The sequence below is a fragment of the Prinia subflava genome, chromosome 1 (genome assembly GCF_021018805.1).
Source record: "Prinia subflava isolate CZ2003 ecotype Zambia chromosome 1, Cam_Psub_1.2, whole genome shotgun sequence".
Taxonomy (NCBI): Eukaryota; Metazoa; Chordata; class Aves; order Passeriformes; family Cisticolidae; genus Prinia; species Prinia subflava.
The window spans coordinates 29,014,940-29,042,435 of NC_086247.1; the positions used below are offsets into that span (position 1 = coordinate 29,014,940).

At 43.6% G+C, this 27,496-nt stretch overlaps 1 long non-coding RNA gene across 1 annotated transcript; it reads right to left on the reverse strand.

The window, feature by feature from the left end:
* Positions 1 to 312: 312 nt before the first annotated feature.
* Positions 313 to 27,160, reverse strand: LOC134547878 (uncharacterized). The gene is made up of 5 exons (XR_010079642.1): positions 27,033 to 27,160; positions 18,084 to 18,173; positions 17,384 to 17,597; positions 12,660 to 12,948; positions 313 to 9,656 (listed from the first exon to the last, which is right to left on the reverse strand). It is a non-coding gene; the product is annotated as an uncharacterized LOC134547878 (long non-coding RNA).
* Positions 27,161 to 27,496: the final 336 nt, after the last annotated feature.

Sequence of the window (27,496 nt, forward strand, 5' to 3'; positions counted from 1 at the left end):
TTGTCTTGTGCACTGAGTCCAGAATTAACTGAAAGACAGAAATAATCGTTCTGTTGAACAGAGACTGTTTGGTTCTTTCCCTGTTTGACAGACTTGGAACAAAGGGCCAACGTACAAATGCAGAGACGTTAGTCAAAAGGGGCTTGAGCCACTCAGGCAAGAACTGAAAAAAATTGCTCAGAATTGGATCCCAATAGGAGGAAATTAGTCTTAAGCAGTCAATTACAGAAGTTCTGTGGTTGATTTTTGGTTTTTGGTTTTTTGTTTTTTGTTTTGGTTTTGTTTTTGTTTTGTTTGGTTTGGTTTGGTTGGTTGGTTGGTTGGTTTTTTGGGTTTTTTTTTGTAAATTACAAGTCTGATAAAAAGTCTTATTCCACAATTAAGAGCAGAATGCAGATCTGAGCCCTCAAAGCAGTACAGGTTTTCTCAGGAGGGTTCAGTTATTCCCATGAATAACTTCATTGACAAGGGCTGCTCACACAGGTAGTGGTTGTAGAACAAAGGCACGTGGGTTTTCCTCTGTGTACTTTCCACTGGAACTGGGAGTGTGAAATTGTGACTCTCCCTTTCTGAGGGCTTGAGGGTGGTGCATTCAGCTTGGTGAGAGGGGTGAATACAGTGGATACCTCTGCACACTTGCAGGGCTCTTGGAAGAGTTTCTAGGCATACCCAACTCTGAATGTGTTACCTAGTGACAGATGTAAGAGCTGTTAGGCTGGTGGTACTCAGCCTGTAATCTCTCCTGCTGATACCAGCCCCAGGGAGAAGGGGGTTTCTCAGCAGGGATCCAGGATAGCCAGCCCACTGTGAAAGGAGTCACCATCCCAGTCCATGTGCTGTTGGCTCAGGTGCTGCCTTTGCTGTGTCCAGCTTGAGGGAGGTTGCTTATCCACGTGCATTCATGACATGCTTATAGTACAAGACATTCTTTTAAAGAGAAAGAATCTCTTTTTCAGCAATTAAAACTGTGGGACAGCTTTTATGTTACAGAAAGTCACTGAATGAGTCACAGCATTGTTAGACTTCAAATCAGGCAGGGTTGTTTCCCTCCTTCCAGAGCCATGCTGCAGCTCCTGTGGGGGCTCTCACAGAGCCCTGGAACATTAACCAAGTTTTTCCCAAAGATCTGCTGGAACCCGACGCTGTGCCCTAAACCAGGCTGGACCCCCAGGTAAAGGAGGCTCTTTCTCAACTCTTTCCCAAGTCTTAGACTTCCTAAGTTAGTGTTTTATTAGTAGACCTTTATGAAGAGGACATTGCCTCATTGCTTGCCTGTGGCATTTCTAACACAGCTTCATCCATTCCATGTGCAAGGAGCCAGACATTATCTTGGTCAGTGATGGAGTTTGGGAATATTATAGTACATTTAGACCTCTGCATCCTGCATCAGACTGCGGTTCCACAGCAGGTTAAGGTGACATAAGCTTGTGCTCCTGTAGGAAAAGCTCTTCCTACCCTCAGCAGAGACATTTCTAGAGAGAGGTTTCCTGAGTTATGCTGGCTTGAGCCAGTCCTGTAAGTGTTGGTCTGTATAAAGCTAGATATTGTATGGCCTGCTGGGTCTGTGCCCCTGCCCTTTCATGGGCAGGCATGGTAATACTGCCTTTATCCCACTCTGTCTTGTCTGGAGTCTCATTAAGGACCTGAACTTGCACATACCCCTACAACATTAAACTCAGGAGAGCTACACCTATGGCTGGTGGCATTGATTTTGATATAAAATTAGATATATAGGGGAAAAGAGAAGAATTAGATCAATAATTGTACATGCAATGAGTCTCAAAACTGCATCTTAACTGCTCCATGATTTTGCTAAGCAGATATTGGAGGAGTTAAGGGACATGAAAGACAACTTTACTGGACCTTGTTCCTCCCTGGAACCAGTCTGGAATTATTCATAGTAATCTCAGACCCTGCAAGGTTCATTAAGGGGCTGGGAAGTCATGACCTCTGAAGATCTCTGGGCTACAGAGAACCAGGGTATACATTTACCCAGATGTCGTAACAACTAGGAAAGATTCTCAGCTGCTTTGCTAGTGCAGATTCTCAGCCTCTTTTTATTACAGCTCCAATTTAATAGTGATGGCAATGCTGGGCAAGAGGTCATCAGGTAGCTGAAGAAAGAGGACCACCAGCATCAATTGTGCTGTGGGGTTTTTTAACTCTGAATAAGCAAGGATGTTTTCTTGTCATTTCCTATTCATATTGTCTCATGTAAGAGAAGTATTTCTATCATAGAAGGGGGTGAATTTAGCACAGGGTAAGCAGCTGTAGGAAACTAAAAGCCCAATTAACTAGTTTTTATGAGTAGAGGATTTCTAAAACATTCTGCTTGCAGAAGACTGCAGTATTTATATCCACAGATCCTTTTTTCTTGCTTGTCACAAAAGATAAATACCTGCCTGCATACATTGTTCTTCCTTTGTTTCCTAACAAATCTTGTTTCAGAGAGTATGTAAGTTCAAGTTCTTTTTTAAAAACATTTTTTCTGAATTAGTATTTTTAGAACCAGAGCATTTCCTCTTTCACTTCAGTGTAAAATTACTGAGCTTTAATTTGCTCTGCATTGCACTTTATATATTTTTTTCACTTTTTGGGCCATGTATTTTTGATACACAAAACAGTAAAGGTTTTATTAATCTAGTTTTAACTTGAAATTAACCATGAAACTAAGATGTTTTTATAAAAAATGCAAGTTCCATAAAATACAGTAAATAATCTGTTTGGATCAGAGACTTTTTTAATGATACATTGAGAAATATTACAGCTTCTGATATTTCTTATCATTTGGTAAATTCAATACATTAATGGATATCATGGTTTAAAGTGGAATGTGAATGAAGGGGAGACCAAGTTCTAGATGGTAGATTTCCTTATATTCAAAACCTGCATTTGTTTAATTGATAAGGGTTTAAAAAAATAGCCTAATCTAGTTTAAAGAAGTGTGAAACTGTTTCTTAGCCAAGAGCTCGTAGAAACTGGGAGTGAGTTTAACTTAAGCACCCAGGAGCCATTTCTGCCCGTGCTGATGCAGCGCTGTGCCATGGGCAGCCTGTGAGGCCCCTGGGCCCTGCAGGGGATGAACTCATGCTGGTACAAGGCACCAGCAGGAGCCCATTTGCCTGCCTTAAACAGCAGCTCTCCCACCTTGCAGGCCCACTGCCAGGTTGGCAATAGCATTTCCATTTGGTTTTTCTTGACTTCATCCCCACTAGTTTTGGGAACTAGTGTCCTAAAGACAATCCTTTTATTCCTAAGGGAATTAATAAACTCATCTTCCCTTTGGTTTTGGTGTTAAGCTTACAGCACTTACACTATTCCATGTAGTTTATCTTAATTTGTAGATGCCAGTTTCAGCATTTTGAACAAAGAACAGTTACTTTGCCCCAGCATAGAATCCTTTTAAATCTTATGGAGCATGCTGAAAAATAAAGACCTTTTTGACTTTTACTTTGTCCAAACTCTTTATTCCAAATCACATGTAGAAAATTGGGGAAAACAGGGCAAATGGCAGTGAAGAGGGCAGAGAGAGGCAGCGATGCTCATTTCCTTCCCAGGGTGAATCATTCCTGGGCTCCCCTCTCCCAGGCTGAGCGTGTGTATGTATGGACCATGCACAGCTCAGAAGTCATGTAAAATCCATCCTTGCAAAAGCTCTTAGTTGGCCACCTCCCAGAGACCCCAGTTCATTTTCGGAGGCTTCCAGACATTCTGCTCTTTTCTGCTTTCATAGGTAAAAGTAAAAGCTGCCTGCTGCTCCAATAGCCTGGGTGTAGTTTCACCTTGGACTGCAAATGTATCCCCTTGGCATTTTTAATCAAGCTGTAGTTCTTCCTGCAAAAGGTGAGCATGATCCAGGTATTTGTGCATGCTGCAAAGCTGGTGTGTCCTTCCAGGGATCACCAGGAGTCCCTGGAGCGAGGCCAGCACACTGCCAGTGGTGTGCAAGGCTCGTGCTTAACATCAGTGGTAGCTGTGCTGAGGAGAAGCATGGACTGGTGTCACTGCCCACGGCACCACCGAGATGAGGGCTGCACAGCAGGACTCAGCTCCTGGAACCATGGGGCACACTAAGCTGGAAACCTTTACAGTAAGCACAGGGGTCTGAGAACTCAGTCCGTGTTCGGCTGAGGAACAAGAGCGATGACAGCCCTGTCCAAGGTCATGTTCTGTCAGGCAGCACAAACACAGCTCTGTGGCACGACTGGTTGCTGTGTTTCCATGAATGTTTGAAGGAAAGCTTAGAAGAGAAGACTTGCAGATGCAATTCCTTCGCAGTCTGGTTTGATTCTGCCCTCTGGGGGCAGCCAATGGGCCGGCACAGCACATTTAGAGAAGAGGTTTCCATTGATAGTGACTTAGACATAGCAAAAAACTGTTTCTTGTGAGAAAAAGGTGCTTTTTTCATTCTCACAGCATTAGGAACACAAAACAAAATGCCACCATACAGACCACTGTCAAATTCCCACAGTCCCCTGTATCACCAGCAGCTGGAGAGAACTCAAGAATTCAGAGGACCTTGGCCATAACTCATCAAAAAGCCTCTGAGCTCATTGTCACTGAAAATGATTTAGTGCTGGATCAAAGCCCACCCAGACTTGGGCCCTCCAAAATTCCTCTGAGAATTTTGCTGTTATTTCATATTAAAAAAAAAGTTAAAATCTTTGTGTCAGCATATGAGTCAATTCTGCCTGCTGAACCAAGAGTACTTCCAATGGACTTCAGATATCTCGGGAGTCATTTTCAGTACGAGTCAGGACACTCCAAACATTTCAGTTGTTCTTCTTAAATTAAAAAAATTTGCAAAATTAAGAAGTGCATATTAATACCTAAAAGTTGATGAAAATAATTGAGTTAAGGTACTGAGAAGTATCTGCTTGTATCTGAATCTTTAAAGAATGACTACTGAATTCGTGATTTGCTAAGCATGAGCTCCTGAGTTTTATCAATTTTACAAGGCACTAAACCAGCCTTGTACAGAGTAACTTTATAAAAATTCAGAAGGTTTGTTTTTTTCTCAAGTAGTTCAGCTGATTAATAATTTGTTTCTGGTCAATGCATTTAGGAATGAGCAGATCTCATCCTCTTGCACTTCTAATATTCATTGTTTGTATGGAAAATAATCTTTATTACTTTTCCACTTCCCGATGAATGATCAGTTCACTAAGCAACAGGCAATGTTTCTTGACTTTAGATTGCAAAGTGTGCTTAGATAATGTTACTCTCCTCCATGTGAATCTGATTCTTTTTTCTAGCTTCAGAAATGTTTTTGTGCAATTTCCATAGATACAGTTGAATAAAAGTTGCAAGAAAGAATCTAAGTCAAATACTAAGTGAAAATCAAGTACATGAAACAAACATGAAGATAAAGTATCATAAGCAAAGTCAATCCATTGCTGAATTAAATATTTATAGAACATGTTGATTAGCAGAGAGTACTGATCTTTGTTAAAGTTACATTTGGAAGCAGACTACTGTGTTTTAGTGTCACAAGTGGCAAAGCAATTTTTCTTCAGAAAAAGTGCAAAGAGAGAAAAACATTAAAGTAGATAACTTAGGCCAATATTTTCTCAATTTAAGCCCATCCTGCCTGTTACATTACTGTTGTATGTTCAGGAATGCTCAGGACAACAGACATTCCTCACGAGAAGCAGCTAGGATCCAAAGTGTCAACTAAATAAAAGGAAGGTGAGCAAACTCATAGGATTTTCTCAGTATTAGCTCAGCTATTACAACAAAAAGACAAAAAAAAAAATCAAGAAAACAGCAAAAAAGCACCACTCATTACTGAACTAGAATTTCAGCAGTTCAGAAGAACCATGTTTTGATCTAGTTCGCACACCATAGCTAAACCCAGGTTTCTGTTGTTTTGCTTGTTTGTCTTACGGGGCTTTTACTTCTTAACAATGCTCAAAGCAGGGTTTGTCATTACTGAGATGACCACAGTTGAATAGGAATCTCTTGACATCCTAAAATACATGATTAGAGAAACAACAGACTTCAAATGAAAAACTAGTTAAAATTATCTCCAAAAAGCAAAAAGAAACATTAATTCTCTATTTGGGAAAGGCCATTCAGCTACCATTAACCCCCGAGCTGTGTTTAACTGACATCCTGTCGCTTTGTCAGCTCACATTTTTGTTAAAAGCAGATGGTGATTGAACTACATAGCAAAGGACCTTCCTTTGGTCTTTGTAAATGAATGTATTCATACAAACTATGCATTTTCACACAGCTGCATACTGTATCTTGAATCACTTCAACCTTTCCCCTAGCTTAGAAACCCCCAAACTTGAGGAGCTGCAGGGGCTCCCATCTCCTTTGGCAGATGTTTATCTCCTGTCTTGTTTCTGCTCTCCAAAAACCTTAGATGCAGGACAGAGGAATGCTGAGCTGCACAGCCCGAGGAGCAGAGTGGTTAGGGACCTGTGGGCAAGTCAAGGACCTGGCATGCTCTGGGGGAGCAGTTTGGGCTCCCAGGCCCAGTGTGGCCAAATACAGGGGTGTGATACCTGTGCTCCCTGCGCCAGAGCTGCTCCAGCCCCAGCGCCTCTTGCACCCTGGCTCATCCTGGGCGCTGGGGCGGCCGAGCAGGGCCAGCAGCTGCTCTCACCCAGGCTCAGGAGGAGTTTGAGCCACACTCAGCCCAGCTGTGCCAAGGAGAGGCCACTGCCCCTGGGCTTGCAGACACCATCGTCCCCCTTGAGACAGCCCTTGCAGCCATGCCAGCAGCCCGGGCTCCTTCTGACCATCCCCGCGGTGCCCTGCAGCGCCTGGGAGGCAGGGATGGCTCCTCAGGGGTTGTGGTCTCTCTGCTGAGACCAGCTGCCCCAGGTAATGCCGTGCTCAAAATGCTCAGCCCTTCGTCCTAACCACTGATGGACTTCAGGGCTGGGATGTGCAAGAGATGAAGGATCCGAGACTGGGTTTACTGTACCTTCTGTTGGAAGGGAGCAGGAAAGATGGAAAATGGATGTCTTGTTCTTGTAGCTGGTGTAATTAAATAAAGGAAAAAGATACTGCATGCAACATTTCTTACTTAAATTTTGGGTTGTCACTGTAATATACACAGCCCAGTCTACTCAATGAATGAAGTGTGTTTCTTAGGCTTTATCCTACAGGAAGAAAGACCAAAAAAGTAGAATTAATAAGAATATCCTTTCTTTAGACTAAAGCAAGCATGGACTCAACAACAAAGAAAGATTTTGTTTATATGCAAACTGCTTGAGTATTTGATACCAGTATGAAGGCTGTCATATTCTTATGTATCCAGAGATTTGCACTCGTCTAGGTTATGTTAATTAAAAAATATTTTTGAAGTATGTATTTGTATTTGAGGGGCCAAACCTTTAATTTTATATTCTTTACAAGAATTAGTGTGGTGATTACATTTTTCCATTTACTGAGCTACCTGCCCATGCTAGTTGTTCGTTTGCATAAAGAATATTTCCACTACTTCAGAGGTTTTGGGGTGTTTGTTCTCCGAGGGAACCTGCCCCAGAGGGTTCCACAGGATTGTCCAGCGTGAGTGGGAGGCTCTCTGGAGCAGCAGGTCACCCTCCACCAGGACGTGGCCTGTCCCTGCAACAGACACACATGGATTCATTTCCCTGCAATCTGCCTGCTGGGCCTGGGGTAGCTCCAGCTGCAGTCCCTCAAATCAAAGCTCTGACTGACTCTGTCAGTCCTTTGCTGTCACTATCACAAAGTTAACTTTTTACAATGAGAAAGAGCTTCCAACTCTGGCACTGATGGAAATACTGAATACTTTTAATATATATATATTTGGAAAGTATTTGAACAGTGTTTTGTCTTTTTTTATACAACTTCTAGCCAAATAGAAAAATTCTGATTACTACTTCTGTGGATACCTGTCCAGCTGTAAATAAACTCATATATTCAGGTACATGAACCTGAAGAAATAAATAATAAAGACTGTTCAGGGGCTATGCGCTTTGCTAGCTCCTGGTTCCTTTGTAAATAAGAGTCAACTGTTTAAATGTTGGGTGGGGTTTTTTTTTAAAATTTACTTGTTGTTCCTTTAAAGAAAGAAGAAGAAAAAAAAAACTTTTGACTTTGTTTTCTCTTTTCTGAGTTAATACAAAGATTTTCTAACTTTTTACTGCAGAAATGGATAAATACCTGGTGCTAAGTGAATGTGAGTCAAACTGGCCATAGTAGACACACCAGTTAGAATGCACTTTTCCTGTGGCACACAATGTATTTTCTCAGAAGGGACCTTCAGAGGACTGTCAGATGTTTACATTTCTTCTTGTTGCCCCAAATAATTCTGAATATTCAAATAACTTCCAAAAATAAAGTCATGGTCCATTACTGATGCAACGAATCCTTACATTTAAGTATCTACAACAGCTTTGTACAAATACCATTTTAGAGATAGTTGAAATATTGGGCTTTCATATTTTGTAATGCTTTGATGTGACAATAAATATGCTGTTGCTATCTAGTCTAACCTCATTGTAGACCTGTAACTCCCTGTTTCTGGTTATGTCATGAATTGCACTGGCTTGAATTCAGCCAAATACTGACTGTTCAGCTGAAATATTCCGACTGTTATGATGTCCACAAAACATTAATTAAATGCACTTGTATCTGACTGCCATGGAGTATGTCAAATTATTCATGTAATAAATCCCTTGTATATAGCTTTTGTTAGTTGTTTATGTGAGCTTCAGTTCTTTCACAGCCACGAATGCCTGTGCATCAACCAAGGACCAGCTGAGTCAGCCACTGATAACCTTTGCATCAACTTTGTTACAAACAGGGCTGATTTCCTTCCCTTTCATCAGAGGGCTGATGTTTACACACTGAGCTAAGACACGCTGCACAGGGATGTTGAATTCTAAATTTTGCCCCTGTGAATTTGAAGTCCAGCCTTTAGCTGGTGACTGTGCTTTCCCACTTCCAGGCTCACGCTGCTGCTCCTGATGCATTGTGCAAGCAACACTTCCCCTGTCCTGCTCCTGCCTGGCAGCCGGGGAGAAGCCTCCCTGTGCACAGCAAGCAGCAATCCAGATAGCAAAGGATCCTTTGGCCAGGATCTGCCTTTGCCATAGTAAAGCTGATGAAACTACTGCTCGAAACTTGCAAGCTGGAGAGGCACCCCTGTAAAGAGGAGTAGTTTCTTGGAGGAAAAAAAAAAAAAAAGAGAAAAAAAAAAAAAAAAAAAAAAAAAAAAAAAAAAAAAAAAGAAGAAGAAAAGTATAAACCAATACCATTTCTGTCCAAATTCTTAACTCCCCTTCCAGCTTCGTTAGGTCATATTTAGATTTTCCTTTGGCTAATGCTTTCCTACCTTCTGCTGCAATGCCAAGTCCAATGAAAACAGCAAGGCTATTAAATGTAATGAATGGTTTGATCATTCTCGTGCCCGCATTTTGCGCTCTTCCAGCAGCACCTCCTCAGCACACACGCACGCCCTCGGTCCCCTCTCCAGCAGAGCAATCCGTGGCCGAGGCTGTTGGAGCCGGACCCGCTCGGGGGTGGCGCAGCCGTCCCGGTCCGGCCGATCCCGGCGCTGCCGGGGCGAGCAGCGTTCCCTGGAGCTCCCTGTCTTCATTGCCCCGTTCCTGCCGCGCAGGTACCCAGAGCTGGCTGACTTGTACCATTAGAGTAGGGAATCCTATGGCGGATTCCTGTAGATATAAAAAGGAGGGGATTTGAAGTCATATAATTACCATGGAAGCATTTAAGTGATAGTTCAGACTAAATTCCACTAATTAAATGCCACTTTAAGAGATAATAATCTCTGCGGTAGTTGATGTTTCTGAAGACAGATGGGCTGTCTTCAGAATTACAGTTCTCTTCATGTTTTCTGCACTAAAGGGATTCCGTTTTAAACCAAAATTCAGTACCTGTGCCTCCCTCCCTCCACTCCTGCACAGGCGTTGTCTCCTTTGGATCCAGTTCTGCCCTAAGACATGACAACTAGCTCAGGTGCATTTCCTTTAGAAATACTTCACAACCTCATGTACTTCCCAGAGAAAATTTTGAGACAGACCTATTCTATCTCTATCGGCATCAGTAACATCCTCTAACCTCATTCCTTGTAGTAAAATAATTCACTGGATTCAAATTTAGACTCCAAATAATCTTAGCTGCAAGAAAACAATCTCTGTTTAAATGACCTGTGCATTTTGTACTTTGAATGCTGCCATCATCTTGCTTTATGCTACTACATTGGAGGCCTGTTCTCCAAATGTGGCCTTAAAGAATCATTAGGTTAATTACTTCTAATGTGAGGTGCTCATGGAAATCTGCTGCAACTTTTTAGCAATGCAAATGTCACTTAGAGCACAATAATATTATTTTGGTGCCCTTAAGCGAACATATTATTTTCTAGTTTATTTGCTTAAACTGCCAACTTTTTTCTCCCTCTCCCACACACTCATTTCTATGATGCCAAGAAAAATACTTCTGTTATAACAATTATTTGAAGACTACACATCTCTTTTTGGCTTACAAAATAAAAAGCAAACATTATGCTAAGTTTTATGTTCCAAGTTTAACTTTGGAGAGGAAAAAGAATTTGCACCTTCCTGAATTATATTTTGCCTGTTTATGCCCAGAAGATACCACTGTGAACAGACACAGCTCTTCTTTTTTCTCTTTTTTTTTTTTTCCTCTTACAATTTCTGGGGCAGAAAAGAGTTTTCAAACACATTTATTTCAATGCAAGGCAAATGACAAGCAAATTTCTCATTACTCTGTCTCAGCTTTGCCTTGTGATACCTATTGTACAGTCTTGCTCTGAGACAAGACTTCATTGATTTTTTTTCCAGGTTGTAAAAAGCCAAAAGTTACGGGTGGTGAGAAAGGGAGCAACCACTACCACAGACTGGATTAAACCACCAAGGTTGTTTTTAACCAAGCAAAGGCCATAGCTCCAGGTCTGACTCTGACATAGGTCTTGTCTGACTCTGACAAAAACTAGTCCACTAAACATTAATTTCAGTATTTTTCATTAACAATGTGAACATTCTCCTATGGCTATTGGCCAAAAGCAAACTTACCCATCTTTCCCAGGCTTCTAAGCTGTTAGCCTTGCAGGCTTTTTAGCTTTCCTTCTAAATACTATAAGCAGCATATGTATATATAAAAGATACATGTGATAATATGTGTGTATATATATAGTGTGTGTATATATATATTTCAGAGATGCTTTTCACAAAATTAGTTTGCGTAATGACAACATCCAGAAAAAGAGGGGAAAAACTACAAACTAGCCCTTCTTAGAAAAGACGAGAATAAATATATGCACAGCATTAGACTGTATTACATATATCTGATACCCAGAGCTACGTGGTGCTCACTATTGAAGCAGATGGGAACTGCACAGACTCGAGACCGAGACACGCTTTTTCCACGCGCTCAGTGGAAGTAAAAACTTATCCCGTGCTGACCTCCTGTGGTACGTAAGGAATCTGCAGGCGCCAAAAATAATAGCCAGAAGTCGGAGAAATACCGATGGGCTGGTCCTGCAGTCCCAGGCTGGGAGGGCAGGGAACACAATGAGCACGTCCCCGAGGACACACATCCCACATCCCTTTAAACTTCGGTATTTAACTCTCAAGCACACAAAATCCTGCATCTTACCCAATACTTGAACATGGTGAGTTAATCAGGTAACAACTGTTCCATTTGAGAAGGATTGATCTAAATTCCTTGCAAAGAAATATGAGCAGCTTTAGCTTGGAGTCTTGTCCTTCATCCTTGCAGGTCAGAGCTGTTTGTGTCACTGTCTACAAGGCACAGAGCATCACTCTCCCATTACTTGTGGCTGAGAGCATTTGACTAATTAATGTGTGGAAGGCCAAGTCTTTTGTCTCACTTCTGATACCTTTGCTCCCTTTGTTCCCTTCCCCACCAGCACGGTGCACACCACAGCTGTCACAGGGAGGTGATACACACACCCTACATCTCAATATTCACTGCTCTCATCGTTGCTCACATCATTCAAATCACTCATGCCATTAGGGCTCCAGAGGATCAGAAAATGAGTCAGTAAGTGGGAACCCAAATATGTTTAACACCATCCCTGAGTGGTGAGCCCATTTAAGGTCACGGGAAGCAGACACTACTAGCTCTGCCAGGAGTGAACTGTCAGAGCCTGAGGGCTGGGACAAGAACAGGATTATCACATTCTTACCCCACTCTGAAGTCCAGTTGCTCTAGGTACCCTTTCATTTGGGTGTACCTATGCCTGTCCCACTAGGCCTGCCTCCCTGTCCCTGGGATACACCTCACCTACTGTCCAGAAGATGCAGGGCATTCCCTGCCCTCACAGACACAAGGCTCTCACTAACAGTGCCCAGAAAAGTGTTCAGTAAAAGGGGGCTCCGAGTCCTGCCTCAGAAGAGGGAACAGATTTATTCCTGCAGCCTTGCTCTTTTGTCATTGGCAGAAGCAGCACTATGTATAAAGCAGGCCTTCCCAGTGCACCCTCTGAAACCAGAGCACACCGAGGATGCCTTCATCTTCCCACACAGCTGGAACTGCTACTCACACACAAACAAAAATCCGTCTAGCTGCAGATCCTGTGCTTTAAAGTCTCACCCCCTCACAGCGAGCGAGAGCAAGCCACCCCCAGAAATCACTGCCACATATGCTTTTAAGTCTTTTTCAGGCCATCAACACACCTTCTAGCCATCATAGAGGAGAAACTGGCTCTTTATTTGTGCTTCTCATTATTTCTCCCCTCTTCTGTGCTCTGGTGTCTATCAGCATCACTACCATTACTTCCCGTCGTGCCTGAGGTATGAAGTCAGTGAAGTGGTGACTCACGTAACCCAGTTTAGCCTGAGTTTTTAGCCAGGGCTGACCAGGCTTTCCACAGTGCTGTAGTGCAGAGATTTCTGTTTGGGGACTCAAATGACATCCTCTTTAGAAAAGGGCTGGTTCCTTCCTTCTGGTCACAGACCTCTTGACCTATGAAACCAAACAGGATACAGAAAAAGGGAAAGAAGGAGGAAGGAAAATGTTTTTTACTTCTGCAGCTTTGATAAAAGACAGAAATTTTCAAAAATATTTGCAAAATCCAACTCCCAGGCTGCTTCTTTCTTGGGTTCTCTTTTCTTTAAATATTTTTTCTTTTCCCCAGAATGGTGGTGAGGGGTTTTGTCATTTCAGGCTGAACTTAGACCATTTGGCTCACTACACAGGCTGATTTTCTGTGTTCCTCCCCCTGCCAGTTCTGTTGCTTCCCAGAGTCAGCAGCAAAATGAGAAGTACAATCCTCACTGAAGATGTTTCATATTTAGAACTTGCACTCGATAAAGACATACCCTGCACTGTGCTGCTACCAGACGTGGAGAGAGGCAGAGCAGCTATGGTGTCAGGGCAGGGGAAATAGAAAGCTATCAGAGGAAAGCAAGATGAAAGTGGAAGGAAAATGAAGTGAGTGATAAAATAATTCTGTTATATAGGAGCAAGCCAGAAGGATCAAAGGATCTCTTTTATTTGCATTTTATCCTCATTTCTGTTCCTTGCTGTTTCCTTCCTCTGCTGTATATTATTATCACCTCTATTATAAAACTTTCTGGTTGCTTGCAATTATCCCCCCTTTAATCTCATGCTAGGCTCTTCCTCTTTGATCCATGCCTTCTTGCCATATGACTGATCGTGTGACTGCTGCAGACATATGTAAAAACATACATTTATTTCAACTTCATTTCCCCACTGTGTCTCCAGTTAAGCTGTGTGTCCTTCTGCAACCCTTTCTGTTTACCTCAGTTAGGCTCAATTCAGCTCCCAGTAAAAATGTTGCAAATGGAAAGCTCCTTCTAATGTCTTCATTTTATTTTTGCACAAGTTACAGTTACAATTTTATACAATAAAATAACACACTCGACAGTGAGGAATGCCTAAGTATGCTCTTCATGGCAAGGCTAAGCAGAGTTCAATAGAGACAAACCTGTGGCTGGCAGACCCTTGATTCTTTCCTTTCTTTTAACTTTTGAAAAAAACCTACTTTTTTTTTCTTTTATCCCCTTGCCTCCCCTTCTACCAGCCTCTCCTGGGACCCTGCTCTGGCTGTCCCTGCAGACCGGGCTTGGTGGCAGGGCTGAAGCATTCCCTGGGATGACAGGGAGTTAGCACAATAGTCGGAAATGTCAGAGAAGAGCGGAGTCAGCTGGAAAGTCAATTGGGAAGATGCTCCTTCCCCCAAGGACAGGCCAGGGCTGCCTTCTCTGATGGGGAGCAGGAGGCAAAGCAGAGCTGCCCAGCCCAGCCCGGCCCAGCCCCATCCCTCTGCAGAGGGAGAGCAGCTCCCACACACCAGAGCAGAAATATCATTTGAGCAGATGAAACACACTGGCCCTGAATGGCAAGAAAATCTTGTCTTCATTTTTCTTCTCTAAAGGAAACACCAAAGGAATGGCCTGGATAGTCTGAAGTAGTCAACTGTATGTATTTATTCAACTGTAGTCAACTGTAGTACTGAAGTAGTCAACTGTATGTACTTATGAATGTGATAAGGAATGCCAAAAAATACCAAAGTCCACAAAATATTTAAGAAGCTTTTAGCATGAATATTGTTAATTCAACCTCTTGTTTTTAAAAGAAACACAGAATATGATGGAAAAATTCTTCTTTCCCTTGTTCACTGAATTCCTGACAAGCACCTACAAATAAGCACCTCAAGAGCTCAGGGGAAAAAAGAGCCACTGAAAAGAGCACAGAAAGGAACTAGGAGAGCACTTAAACTGTAATTTTCATCCCGGCCTTAATCATTAAACTTCTATGAAGCAACACATCTTCTAGAAAAATCAAGTTTGTATTCTCTGTGGCTTTAAAGAGCATCTGCTTTTCATATCCTCCAGAGCACCAGCCCCATGTGTCCTCACTATCCCCTTCCTTATGAAGAAGGGAGGTGAGATTCTAGAAGAGCAACGAGTGATTTCATTTTGTTTTCCTTCACGTGAGTTTTGTGCTAATAAGCACTGAACAAAGCATCTGCAGAGATGAGAGTAACAAAATGCATTTAAGCTTTTTAGCTTTAAGCTGTTACACATGCACCACTGTCTCTCTGGAATTAACTGGGACTGTGGTTGCTTTTTATACTGCTCTGTATTCAAATAAATCCATTAGTAGTTACACAAGATGCAGCACCTCATTGTTTTGTATTCTTAGATCACAACACAACCTTGAACATCTTTCTACTCACACCCTCACAGGCTACACTGCAAACACACAAATGATTTGCATGTTATTGCATTAGAAAAGAGACCTCGGGCTGTTGCTACCTCACATCCTTCACCTGCACTACTCTCCTCAACATACCATCACATCTCAGGTGATGCATTCAGCCTTCTCTCTCTCTCTCTCTCTCTTTTAAAATCTTTAACAACGGTGAATTAATTGATGCCCCCTGTGTTCCCTGGTGATCAATTACAATTAGTCACACAAGCCCCAACCTCCAGCCCCAGAGATTAATTAATTTCCCTCTCATGTACATACTTCATATATTGTTGAAGATTCTAACACTGAGAGCAAGAAACTGGATCTTACTCTGCAGAACTGAAGAGCCCTGCACTAAAACACCTTTTGCAGCTGTGAGTATCAACACCCACTCACCACGCTGCATTTTCAACTTTCTCTTTAGTAAGGTGCATTAGTCAGACTCCTGAAGTAAGCACCTTCAGGGCTTATTTTCTGTTCTTATGGTTCTCCTTTGAACTCAAGCCAGCCTGTGCCTTCCCAAAACATTAACAACTGTGGTAATAAATACATCTGATAAGAGTTCACAGAGCATTAGCATCAGCAAGCCAACAAATGGCTACCAAGTGTTGGAGAGCATTATGTGCTGGGGATATATCACAGACCAGGGAGGCTCTTTAAGACCTCCAAAGGGCAGCTGCCCTCCTGGGGAGTGTGGATGGGCACAGCTGACATGAATTGACTCACAGGGCTGCATGTCCCAGCCTAAAAGACTTCAAAAGCTTCTAGTTTAGGAGAGGAATATATTGTTTGTCATGGTGATTCAAGTTTCTTATGATTGACCAGATAGAAAGAGAAAGAAAGCCTGACTAACTCTGATTTGGTTGGTTTCTTTTTGCTGGGTAATGGTGTTCTGATTTCCCAGGCTTTAAGACAGAAATAGTGTTTTATATGCATGGCTACTGAAATAACAGTGGTAACAATTATCTCAGTAAGCTGGTGTGAGATATGATGAGTGGTCAGTCTGCTGGTTCACATGAGCAAGATGTGGACAGATGGTGGGGTTGGAGCCAAAATTTGCAGAGCACTGATGACATGTGTGCACAAATGTACTGTTTTTCTGATGTGGTGATGGGCTTGCCACACACAGAGGAGAGGCAGATAGGTTATGGGTACTTTCTGCTGTTGCTCCCATGAGATGTGGGCTCTGGGGTCCTCTGCTCAGCCCACGCTGCCAGTACAAAGCAGAAGGGCTCTCTTAGGCTCTTCTGGCAATTTGCATTTCTTGGGGTGTCAGAACTTCCTGGGCAGCCTCCTGCCACCAGGAGCCCCAAGTTAAGAACCATTAGCTGCAGAGGTCTGACTTGGGTTTTGATGTTTTTCTCTTCTGATCTCAAGGTGTGATGCACAGTGTGTGGTGCATGTTTCATCAGGAATCAGGTTTCAGGAACAGATGTAAAGGCTTTTCTTCTTTCATACTGTAAAGACTCAAGGCTGTGCTCAGTCTGTTCAGATGCTGTTTATGTTTCATCAGATACACAAAGGCTATCCACTATCTTCTTGCTGAACTGTATCTTAATCACCCAACAAACTCCATGGCAAGCTCTAGTGGGAAGTGAATTGTGCAGTGTGTAGTTAAATCCACAGAGGGGCTACAGACAAATCTTGTATAATTATCCAAAGTGGAAGCTGGACAGAGCTCGAGTCCATGACTCCTCCTTCTTACTTCAGGTTTCATCAGGGGGAAGGGCAGAGTGTGCAGGCAACAGCAGTCCCTCAGTCCAGAAAGGAGGCTCTGCAGTGTGTACTGTTCACCTGCTGACTTCAAACACTGTGTCAGAGCACAGATACAAAGGAGAAGGACGCACATGGACTTCAGAGGAAACCTGGCTACTATTGCTCTGCAGACAGACAGATGGGAAGAATTACTGAATTCTCATTGTAGGGGTCTTAACTGCAGGTGTCACTGGGAAATTCAGTGCAGCTGTCTTAAGGCACATGCAAAGACAAATCAAACTCGAAAAGCAGTACCTCCAACTGAGGTACAGTCAGCAGTGAGGCTCTCTGAACAGGAACTGACATTTCTAATGACTTGTGACAGAAAATGAAAATACAGGTTTTATATGGTGAAAGCCACAGTATTGAGGACTTCTGCTTCAATTTCACCCAACATTTCCCTGCCATTTGGTCTATTTTTACTAACCTGGCTTTTTGCAACTTCTGAATGGTGTCCTTCAACCTCAGCCCTTCTTCTGAGACTTTATTTTTATTCTGAGCTGACAATTTGTGGCCAAGCTGATTTTGTTCCTTCACAACAGAGCTCTTTTGCTTGTTTTGCAGACAGTACTCAGTGACTGGAGGGGATTATCAACACTGGGGGAGAATCAAGTTGAAAGTGACATTTCCATCTAGGAAGACTGTGGTAGAGATTAATTCAGTTTATAGCAGTACTGTTCAGTAAACATTTCAATACATTCTTTCCTAACCAAAAAAAAGAGGTGAATCTGGGTGTCTTTAGTCTACATTAAGGTCCATAAATAAGAGAATAATTGTAAAATAGATCATATTTTACAGCTGCTTTAAAACTTGCACCAAAACAAATTTTTATAGGAAAATGCAGCTGTGAAGAAGTTGACTTTTTTTCCCTAGAAGAATGAACTATTTGATCAATGACTCTACCATCTTAATTCAAACATATCTTGTTGGAACACACAAGAAAAAAATTGGGATGGTAGTTCTTATCAAGGTGGGTTTTTTTCCTCTCACTGTATTCTGTTCTCTGGCTGGAATGGAGCACAAGGAGAACTGTGACAAGATTGAGTGGATATAGATCTCCAAGGTCTGAAAAGCAGTAAAACCACCTGTGAGTATACATCTCCATGTGAAACAAAGCCAAAACGAACCAGTTTGAATTGGAAGATTTCAAAATGAACCTTTCCACACGAGAATGTTTCCACATATTTCACTGGGGGTCATTTTTTTCAGTTTTCATCCTGAAAATGAGACAAAAACATTGTGTTGAAATACTAGAACTGAAAGCATTCTGGTTACTTGTTAGCACAGTGAAGGCATGCATATAAACCATTTCTGAGGACATCAGAATCCTGGCCCAGCAGGTTACAGCAAGCAGAGAATTTTGTGTTTTAAACTGAGCAAATGACTATCTCTGAGGACAGGCCACCAGACATTTTAAGTTTCTGTTTTTAAATCAAAAACTAAGTCCTTTTAAAATCTGTCAAAGGTGTCTGGTGGCAATTTCTTTGATCCGTCCCTGATCAAACACAGCTCAAAGTGTTGAATTCAGTCTAGATGGGAGATGATGTATGGTGTTAGGGAGAACGTGATGGTGCAGATAAAGAGGACTAGGGTTAGATGTCCAGGGTGCCATTCTTGTTTGTTCAAGTAATCACAATTATTACTCTGAGAACACTTCTCTTCATTATTCGTGCCATTCATATGAATGTAATTCACATCTTAGTATAATTTACAATTCTCTGTTTGCTCAGGAGGAGAAGGAGACCAAAACAACCCTTTTGTTGGCTCTGCTTTTTGAAAGGCTGGTGCTTGTTGGCCTGCTGTAAAGATAAACTTCTGAGACCTTCTAGTGCACTTCATTATACCTTAATAGCTGGATCCTGCTTTTGGCACAAGATGAGGTAGAAAATTGAAAAATGGGTTTGCAGTGACAGCAGCCACAGGGAAGGAACAGACAAATGATAGGACAGGCTGTGCTCATCAAGAACTGTGCTTAGATGCAGTGGAGATGTTTTAAGCTGGCAACAATTTCTGCTTCTTTGGTCTGCCAATGTACAGTTGAGGGAAATGTAAGAGAGGCTTCAAAACTGGAGGCGTTCTAATGTTGTAATTTCTAAAATACCTTAAAATTATCTGAGAGATATGATCAGAGCCAGAAGGGTAAAGGGCTAGAAGGTAGTGGAGAGTGGACACACAAGCACCTTGTGTGGAGTAAAGGGGAGAGAGAGGAGGAACTTTCCAAGGGGGTTCAGGTGAAGGAGGGAGCCAGTGAAATCTTTGGCTTAGCTAGCAATGTCACAGAGTAGGGTGGAAGCCATGATCTTTAAAGGGTCTAGCTGACAAACTCTGCAACGCACTGCCACAAAACCCAGCACCGTAAAATAGGCACACAAGGGCTTTGCTGAAAGAGTCTTACAATAGTTTTCTGTCTGGTTTTGTTTATTTCTTTCTTCAGCTATTCTGTACCATCCTTAGCCATCTTCTATATATGTTGGCTACCCCAACAAATATAGAAACTGTAGTTTATCCCCTTACTATGTTCAGGCCTTCTATCCTTGCCACTCCCTTTCACATATCATGAGACTCCCCAGGAGTTTAACAAGTTCAGCCCACTCTTAAAAGAGGGAAGGGAGAGATTGCTACTGTTTAAAGTGTTCCAAGGGGCTGGTGGCTCGACCCCACAGTGTAAAGAAGTTATTATTTCCTTGTTATTTCTGTAAGGACAGAAGGAATTGATTCAGGTCTGAAAGGCAAGAAGTCAGCAAATAAACAAGGTAAGCAAAGCACAAGTATCGTTTAGTTTCTTTCAATTCAGTGCCTAATACACTAATTTCACCACACAAAATACAAGCTGTTGCAAGTACCCCAGGAACTAAGAAAAAGGAGAAACAAGGGGTGTTTTCTTTTAGAAGTGGTTTTCATGTGAAGTTACAGATGAAGTGCATTTCTAGCTATTGATTAGCTTTAAAACTATGTTATTCAAAAATCCACTTGAATTTTCTGTAAGATACTCTTTAACTTCATAGACAGATTTTTCTACTGTTTTCATATTTGATTACTAGAACTGCTTGGGGAAATTTAACCATATTTCTGTACTCTGAGGTTCTGAGAAAAGACTGAAATAAAAAGGGGAACAGAGAGTTATGTGGTTGTAGACTTTAGGCTGGAGGCTTTTGACACTTAAAGGCCAGGCACGGAAAGCATTCCACTTAAGAGCAACACAAAAGCAGTGACAACTCATTTCTGAAGCACTGAAAGTTTCTTTGGGGCAAGCCAAGGATGGTCCTTCTTGTAAGATAAAGAATAGTATCAAATATTTCAGGGTGCTTTTCCTAGTCCATGCTGATAAGGAAAGCCTAGTACCTATAAATCCAATTTACAAAAGCACAGTGGTTGGAGTTGTTCAAGAATCATAGAATGGTTTGGGTTGGAAGGGGCCTTAAAGAGGTCCCTTTAATTCCAACCCCACTGTGCAGGGACACCTTCCACTAGACCAGGTTGCTCGACACCCCATCCAGACCAGCCTTGAACACTCCCAAGGATGTGGCATCACACCATTCTTGCTGAAATGGTGCACAGCTATGGGAGCAGGGACCACACACTGGCATCACTTTGAGTCATAGAATTATTACTCAAGAGTCTCTTAGCTCCTCTCTTCGTGCCTTAACAGTCAATCTATACTTCTAAATACTGCTTTTAAGCACCCTGGTACCACTGCAGATTGAACACCTAAATCCAAGAGGCACTTTCAGCCATTTGAAACTCCCAAGAAAAAGGTGTATGTGAATTCAGCACGTTATCTGTACAAATCTGGACTACTACATCCTGATTCCACACACATCCAACTTTGTGCTGGAAATAGCTCTCCTTCACTATTGTATGCATGGAGTCATAGCGTATCCTGAGTTGGAAGGGACTCACAAGGATCATCAAGTCCAATTCCTGGCCCTGAACAGAACCATCCCCAAGAGTGACACCATGTGCCTGAGAGCATTGTCCAAACACTTCTTGAACTCTGTCAGGCTTGGTGCTGTGATCACTTCCCTGGGGAGCCTGTTCCAGTGCCCAACCACCCCCTAAGTGAAGAATATTTTTCTAATATCCAAACTAAACCCCTCCAACACAGCTTCAGGCCATTCCCTCAGATCCTGTCACTGGTCACAGAGAACAGATCAGTGCCTGTCCCTCCTCTTCCCCTCATGATGAAGCTCTTGTACTGCAATGAGGTCTCTCCTCAGTCTCTTCCAGGCTGAACAGACCAAGTGTCCTCAGCCACTCATGGCTGCCCCTCAAGGCCCTTCACCATCATCATAGTTCTCCTCTGGATGCTCTGGAATAGCTTTATATCTATTTTACACTGTGGTGCCACAAACTGCACAGAGTACTTCGCACGTATCACCTTTTCCTTAACACTTGTATTTTCCCTGCCTTAAAAAAGCCCTATTTTAAGTATGTAGCAGGTGAGCTTGTGACTGGATTTTAAATGCCTGTCACCTGCAAGACCCACCTGGTCTTCTACAGACAGCTGTTGCAGGGTGTAAGGATACTGCTCTGATGAAGCTTCACGTCATCAAGACACTTATTCAGGGAAACTCTGTGATTTAAAGTCCCCAGGTATTCATACAGCCTAACAGGAGGAGTGAGGAGCAAAACCTCAGGGATTTTAAGGCATGACTATTTTACATGTGAGAGCTTGCATTCGCTGTCTTGTTTTTAAGGAAGGCAGTTTTAAGGTGCACATGGGTCTTCATGTTCTGTTTCCAAATTCAACCAGACTTTACTGTTTTCAGATGTGACAACCCATGAATCAGACTAACTAAATGTCTTGAAGTTAACTGCATAGGCGGACTTCTTGCCTGAACAGACATATTCAACCCTAAATGTGGTCTTAGCCCTGCAAAAATGTCAATAATTGCTTTCAGTCTTAAGTGATGTGATAGCTCAGGATGAAGTACTGCTGGCTTTTACCTGACACTCTGGTCAGGCTGCTTAGTAAAAGGGCAGTTCTAGGTGAAGCCTCTACTCTCCTCTGGTCTTTTTTTTCATTCCCTATTTCTGTTCTTATTATCACAAAGCACTGAAGGAACACAGTCATTCCTACAAAATTACTGTGGTAAGTGGAAACTTTGCAAATAACCTAAATGGGTGCCCACAGACATTATTTAGGGAGAACCCAGGGGGCTTGGGAAGGGAGAGGAAGGGAAGCTGGAATTTATTTTGTTTTACAGCTAAAATCCTAAGTTTAGTGGCTGAATAGCTGAAGTGACATGCTGAAGGAGACGGGTTCCTGACATCTCCTTTCTCTTTCCAATTGGTCTCTCACAGAGAAATGCTGGCAGGCTTAGCAGGAACGTCTGAGGCATGAAAGTGCCCAGCTGACATGACACTCACTGCCAGAGGTTACAGACTTGCAGTAGAAGAAAACACAAATTACATTCCTCATCTTTCTCCCTTTACCTTGTAGTTTATATTTCACACCCTAGAGGAAGCCCAAATTTTTGATAAAAAGACTACTCAGTTATATCTGGTGCTGCTGAAATCTGCATTTTTTAACTTAAATCACTATATACTCTATAAAAAATCCAAGCAAGCAGCTCCATGCTGTTCCACCAGCTTGAGACCCTCCTAGCAGATTCTGCAGAGGACCAGGATCATTACACAGAACAGCTAAGTACTTAATGAAGCTGAAATTTGTGGTAGCTTTTCCTCCTAGTTACCTGATCACAGTTACATCTGTATTAGACTGAACAGCTTTAGTGCCTGTCCTCTGACTCTAAAAGCCAGTGGCACTGCTCAGCTTGTGTCCCTGTGGCAGCATTTTCCTTGTCTCCTAAAACAAGTCTCCAAGATGTCTCCTGGGAGCAGTTTCTGGTTTGTGTCTGGGCACTGACTGAAAAGTGTGAGCTGCATGGACCAAAGCCATCCCAAGAAGCACGCTGTCAGCATGAACTCATCAGTCACCACTTGCACCCTGTTTAGCTCATTATTTTTGTATTGTAGTTATTAAAATTTAAAAAGGGAAGTGCTCTTCAGAAGAGAATAAAGTAGTTATGAGAACAATTCATTTGACTTACAAACAGACTTACAGGCAACTGTGCAACAGTGAAGCAGATTATGGGGTGCTGTGGGGACATAATGCCCTAGTCCTTCCAAAAACATGCAACAGTTCAATCTGCATTTTAGGAGTTTTTAGACATGATTTTAGGAGCAACTGGAAAAAAAAAAAAAAAAAAAAGGAAAAAAACCCCAATCAAAGTAACCACGCCTGGCAGCCTAATTCTTATTTACTGTGAACTGTAAAATAAACTCTGGAGGCAATGTTATGTTCTTAAGGAGTCACTGTCAAATTAAAAACAATAGAAAACACACTTGCATTTCAAATCTATTTGTCTCCTAGTATTGTATGTCACAAAAATTTCAAAACATATGCTATTAGCAGTATTTTATTCTTTTGCCTGGTGTGTTGGCAATCTTTAGAGCTATTTTGGTGGATCTTCCACACAGCAACAGGAGCGAGAAAACATTTTTGAAAGTGTGATTGTAAAACCACAAAATACTGACTTGGGAACTTGGTCACTTGTCTCTGAAGCTGCCCTTATTTCAAACCAAAAGGAACCCAACAGACATGCACTAAACTCTCTAGATTCCCCACCCTTACTAGTCACCATTTCCTCAGCTATACACAAACTTAAAACAGTCTGGTTTAAAACTGTCACTGCTGGATGGGTAGTGCTACTCTGTAAATAAAGAGGTTATTCCTTTCTCTATACCCAGAACCCTTAAGCTTATTTGCTTGTCTATTTTTTCCACAAGAAAAACAGAACAAAGGAAACTTCTAGCTCTGCCAGCGCCTGCTCCCTGGTTTGCTGAAGCATATTGATCTCTGGCTGGGCAAGCCATCCTCTCACAGGGCCAAACCGCGCTGTTCTCTCACTGCCCTCCAGCAAGAGTCCCCCCAGCAAATCAATAACCTGTCCCAGAGCCTGCCTTTTCCCGGGGAATGCAGCCTGCCTCCCACCCGAGCAGCTCAGGGGAAGGAAATGAAGGCAGCAGCAGGGGCTGGCTGAAGCCATGGGCTGGGCTGGGTTGCCCCAGGAGCAGGCAGGACTTGGAATGCCAAATCAGCTCACTGTCACTCCTCGGGCTTCAGGGTGCTCCTCACAGCCTGCAGCACCCTCCCAGGTGCCTCAGTCAGGCAGGCTGAAACGGAAAAACAGCTGCCCTGACCAGGTCTAAATCAGAAGAGAGGTATTTTTGGATAAACAGAGTATCTCAAAGGATATTACTATTTTAGTCAAATGCTGGTTTAGAACTGTGCCTCTTGCACAACTATGTGAGGATGCAGTCTGTAATTACATCTGATGTTCTAAGGTGTATTTTTTGCTGTGGGATTCTAGCATCATTGGTGAGCAGAATAGCCAGTAACCACTTGGTGAGTGCCTGCTCAGTAATTTGATTTCTCCTCTGTTCTGCCTGTGTTTGTGCATCATTGTAAGCCAAATGTTGCCCCAACTGTATTCTGCACTGAAGATTATTCATTGGTGTTCCTCAGGGGCTCAGAGGGCACAGTCCCCCACCAACACTAACGTAGGTGTTGTTAGACCTTTTCAGGAGCAGAGGGGCAAGTTTTCACACCAGTGTTATCACTTGAGTGATGACGGATTCACAGTATTGTTACAGGAAAATTTCTTCCCATGGCAAAAGCAGATGAAGACATTCTGTCTGGTTCCTGTCTCCAGCTTCCCACTCGCACTCTGGCAGCACAACTCGCTTTCTTCATAGTAGCACTGACACAATCATTCACAATGCTGGCCTGTAAATCACCTGCACTGCAAACCTACAGTTTCTCTAGTGCGTTTGTGGAGTTGGTAGCTGCCACACAGAGCAGGGAACAGCGTAAGGACAGACGTGTCATGAAGGAACAGAATCTAGCTTTGATACTACAGAAAATCTTCATTTACAGAATCACAGAACCACACAGAATCACTAGGTTGGAAGAGACCTTCAAGATCATCGAGTCCAACCCATGCCCTAAAACCTTAACTAAACCATGGCACTGAGTGCCACATCCAGTCTTTTTTTAAACATTCCAAGGATGGTGACTCCACCACCTCCCCACACAGACAGTTACAGTACTTTATCACTCTCTCAGTAAAAAACTTTTTCCTAATATCCAGCCTGTATTTCCTTTGGTACAACTTAAGTCTGTGTCCTCTCGTTCTGTCAGTTGCTGCCTGGAGAAAGAGACCGACCCCCACCTGGCTACAGCCACCTTTCAGGAGGTTGTAGAGAGTGGCAAGGTCACCTCTGAGTCTCCTTTTCTCCGGGCTAAACACCCCCAGGTCCCTCAGTCGTTCATAGGGCTTGTGTTCCAAGACCCTCAGCAGCCTTGTTGCCCTTGTCGGGACACACTCAAGCATCTCAACATCCTTCCACCTAAACCTGATGGCTGATAAAGAACATGAACAAGGGACATGGTACACGGTACTTTAGATTCTCAGTCTGAGACACCTCTAATTTTTTTTTTTTTTTTTTTTTTTTTTTTTTTTTTTTTTTTTTTTTTTTTTTTTTGCTTACTTTTCAAAGTATTTAGCTTTATTTTTTTTTCTCTCACTTTATTGGGACTAGAAGTCTGGTGATCTCAGCTGTAGCTGTGACAGTGCAGGCTGGATATCTGAGAATGGGGCATGTACCTGCACTGGGCACCAAGCTGGAGTTTAAGCTGCTGCCCAGAGCTCTGTAAGTAGCTCTGTCATGCAGGCAAAAACAGATTGCAGTTCTGCTAAGTGGCATTTAACTACCTTGCTCCTGAGACAATCCCATCTCCATCAGACCTCCCTCACACTGCTTACTGTACATGGTTCAGTTTTTGCAAAACAAGAGCAGGAGACACACAGGTAACAGCCCTCCTCAGTGCCCAGCTGCAATTCATCCCCAGAGCAGCATCCGCCTCAAGCACTGAGGAACAGAGGCACCGTGTGGAAAACAACACACAAGCCAGCACTGAAGCCTGCAACATGCTGAATATATGCAGGAGGAGGATAAAGTAAGAACAAGTCCTGCAGCATAATCTTTCAGGTCATATTTAAAGCAAAGAGAAGGCACTCGTCATCTGAATTCATGTATGTCACCACAAGATCATTAGCAGGCTTGATGAATGTTGTAACTCCACAACATGGCCTTCTGCCATTTGAGCTGGAGGATTAACCTCTGTCATTGGCAAAATGCCAACTTTTACACAGATGGGCAGTGCAAGGGCTTGACGGTTTCTCGCTGTTATTTGTTGACAGCAGAGGAATAGCAAACTGCGGGCGCAGCTCCACGTTTCCAGCCCAGCTGGTCCATCAGCAGAGGACATCCACTCCCCTCAATCAGCAGCCGCTGCACTGCTCTGCTCCCCTGCCCTGGGTGTGGGCAGGATTAGCAGAGGGATGGGCAGGGATGGTGCGAGCTGGAGGCAGAGGTGTGAGCAGCAGCTGTCCCTGAGGCCACACCGGCTGTGCTCAGCCGGCCTCGGAGGGGTAACGGGCCCTCCCCCAATTCGAGAGGAATTGATGAAGAGTACTCCTGCCGCCTTTGTACTTCCAAGGCACACTGTAGATCCCTCCCCTTCAACCCACTGGATATCCTTGCCTTGCTCAGAAACCCTGTTTCTACATTCCGGTGTCCGTGTCTGCCTCCCCAGGCACACCGGGTCCCTCCACGCAGCCGCAGCCCCGCACTCCGGGCTCTCCACACGGGGAAGGAGGAGCCCTGCAGCACCCGCTGCCTTCATGGCTCCGGCCCGCCCTTCACGGCTCCGGCCCGCCCTTCATGGCTCCGGCCCGCCCTTCACGGCTCCGGCCGCCCTTCCTGCCGCCCCGGCCGCCTCATCCCCTCCCCACGCTGCCGCCGCCCCCCGCTCTATGCCTCCCCTTTCACCCAGGGAAAGAACACCACCGGCTGGGCCTGCTGCCGCTTTCCTAGTTAATGAAATTAAAGAAATAGAACAAATGGTGACTAAATGCTGACTACATTTGGATGATTCCTCCCCACCCCGAAAAAATACCCCAACAAAACCAAAAACCACTCCGGACAAAACAACAGAAACCCCCCACCAAACAAAAAACCCCGCCAGCACTGCGAGGCGCTGCTTTCCGTCCGTGTGGGGCTCGGTTCCCCCGGGCTCTCCCCGCCCCGGGCCGGGCACGCCGTGCCCGCCGCCGCCCGGCGGGGTCGCGTTTCCATGGCGGCCGCTGAGGCGCCCGGCGCCTCCTCCCGCTGCTGGGCGGGGGAGGCGGGAGCGGGGCGGCCCGGCCCGCCCTGACATCCCCCTCAGAGGCTCGCCGGTGAGGCGGGAGGGAAAACTTAAGAGAAACGGAGAGATGATAGGGGCAAATCTCTGTTTTTCACCGCGGAGGATTACGCAAACTCAGGGAATGGCCTGTGAGAGGGGCTGAGCGGCTCAGTGCAGCCCTCTCGAAGCCAGTTTTCCTCATCCCTGGTGGACTGGCAACAGCAGCGTGTTTTTTCGCGGAGGAGGCTGGTTTTCCCCAGGATGTGTCTGTGTCCCTGTGGAAAG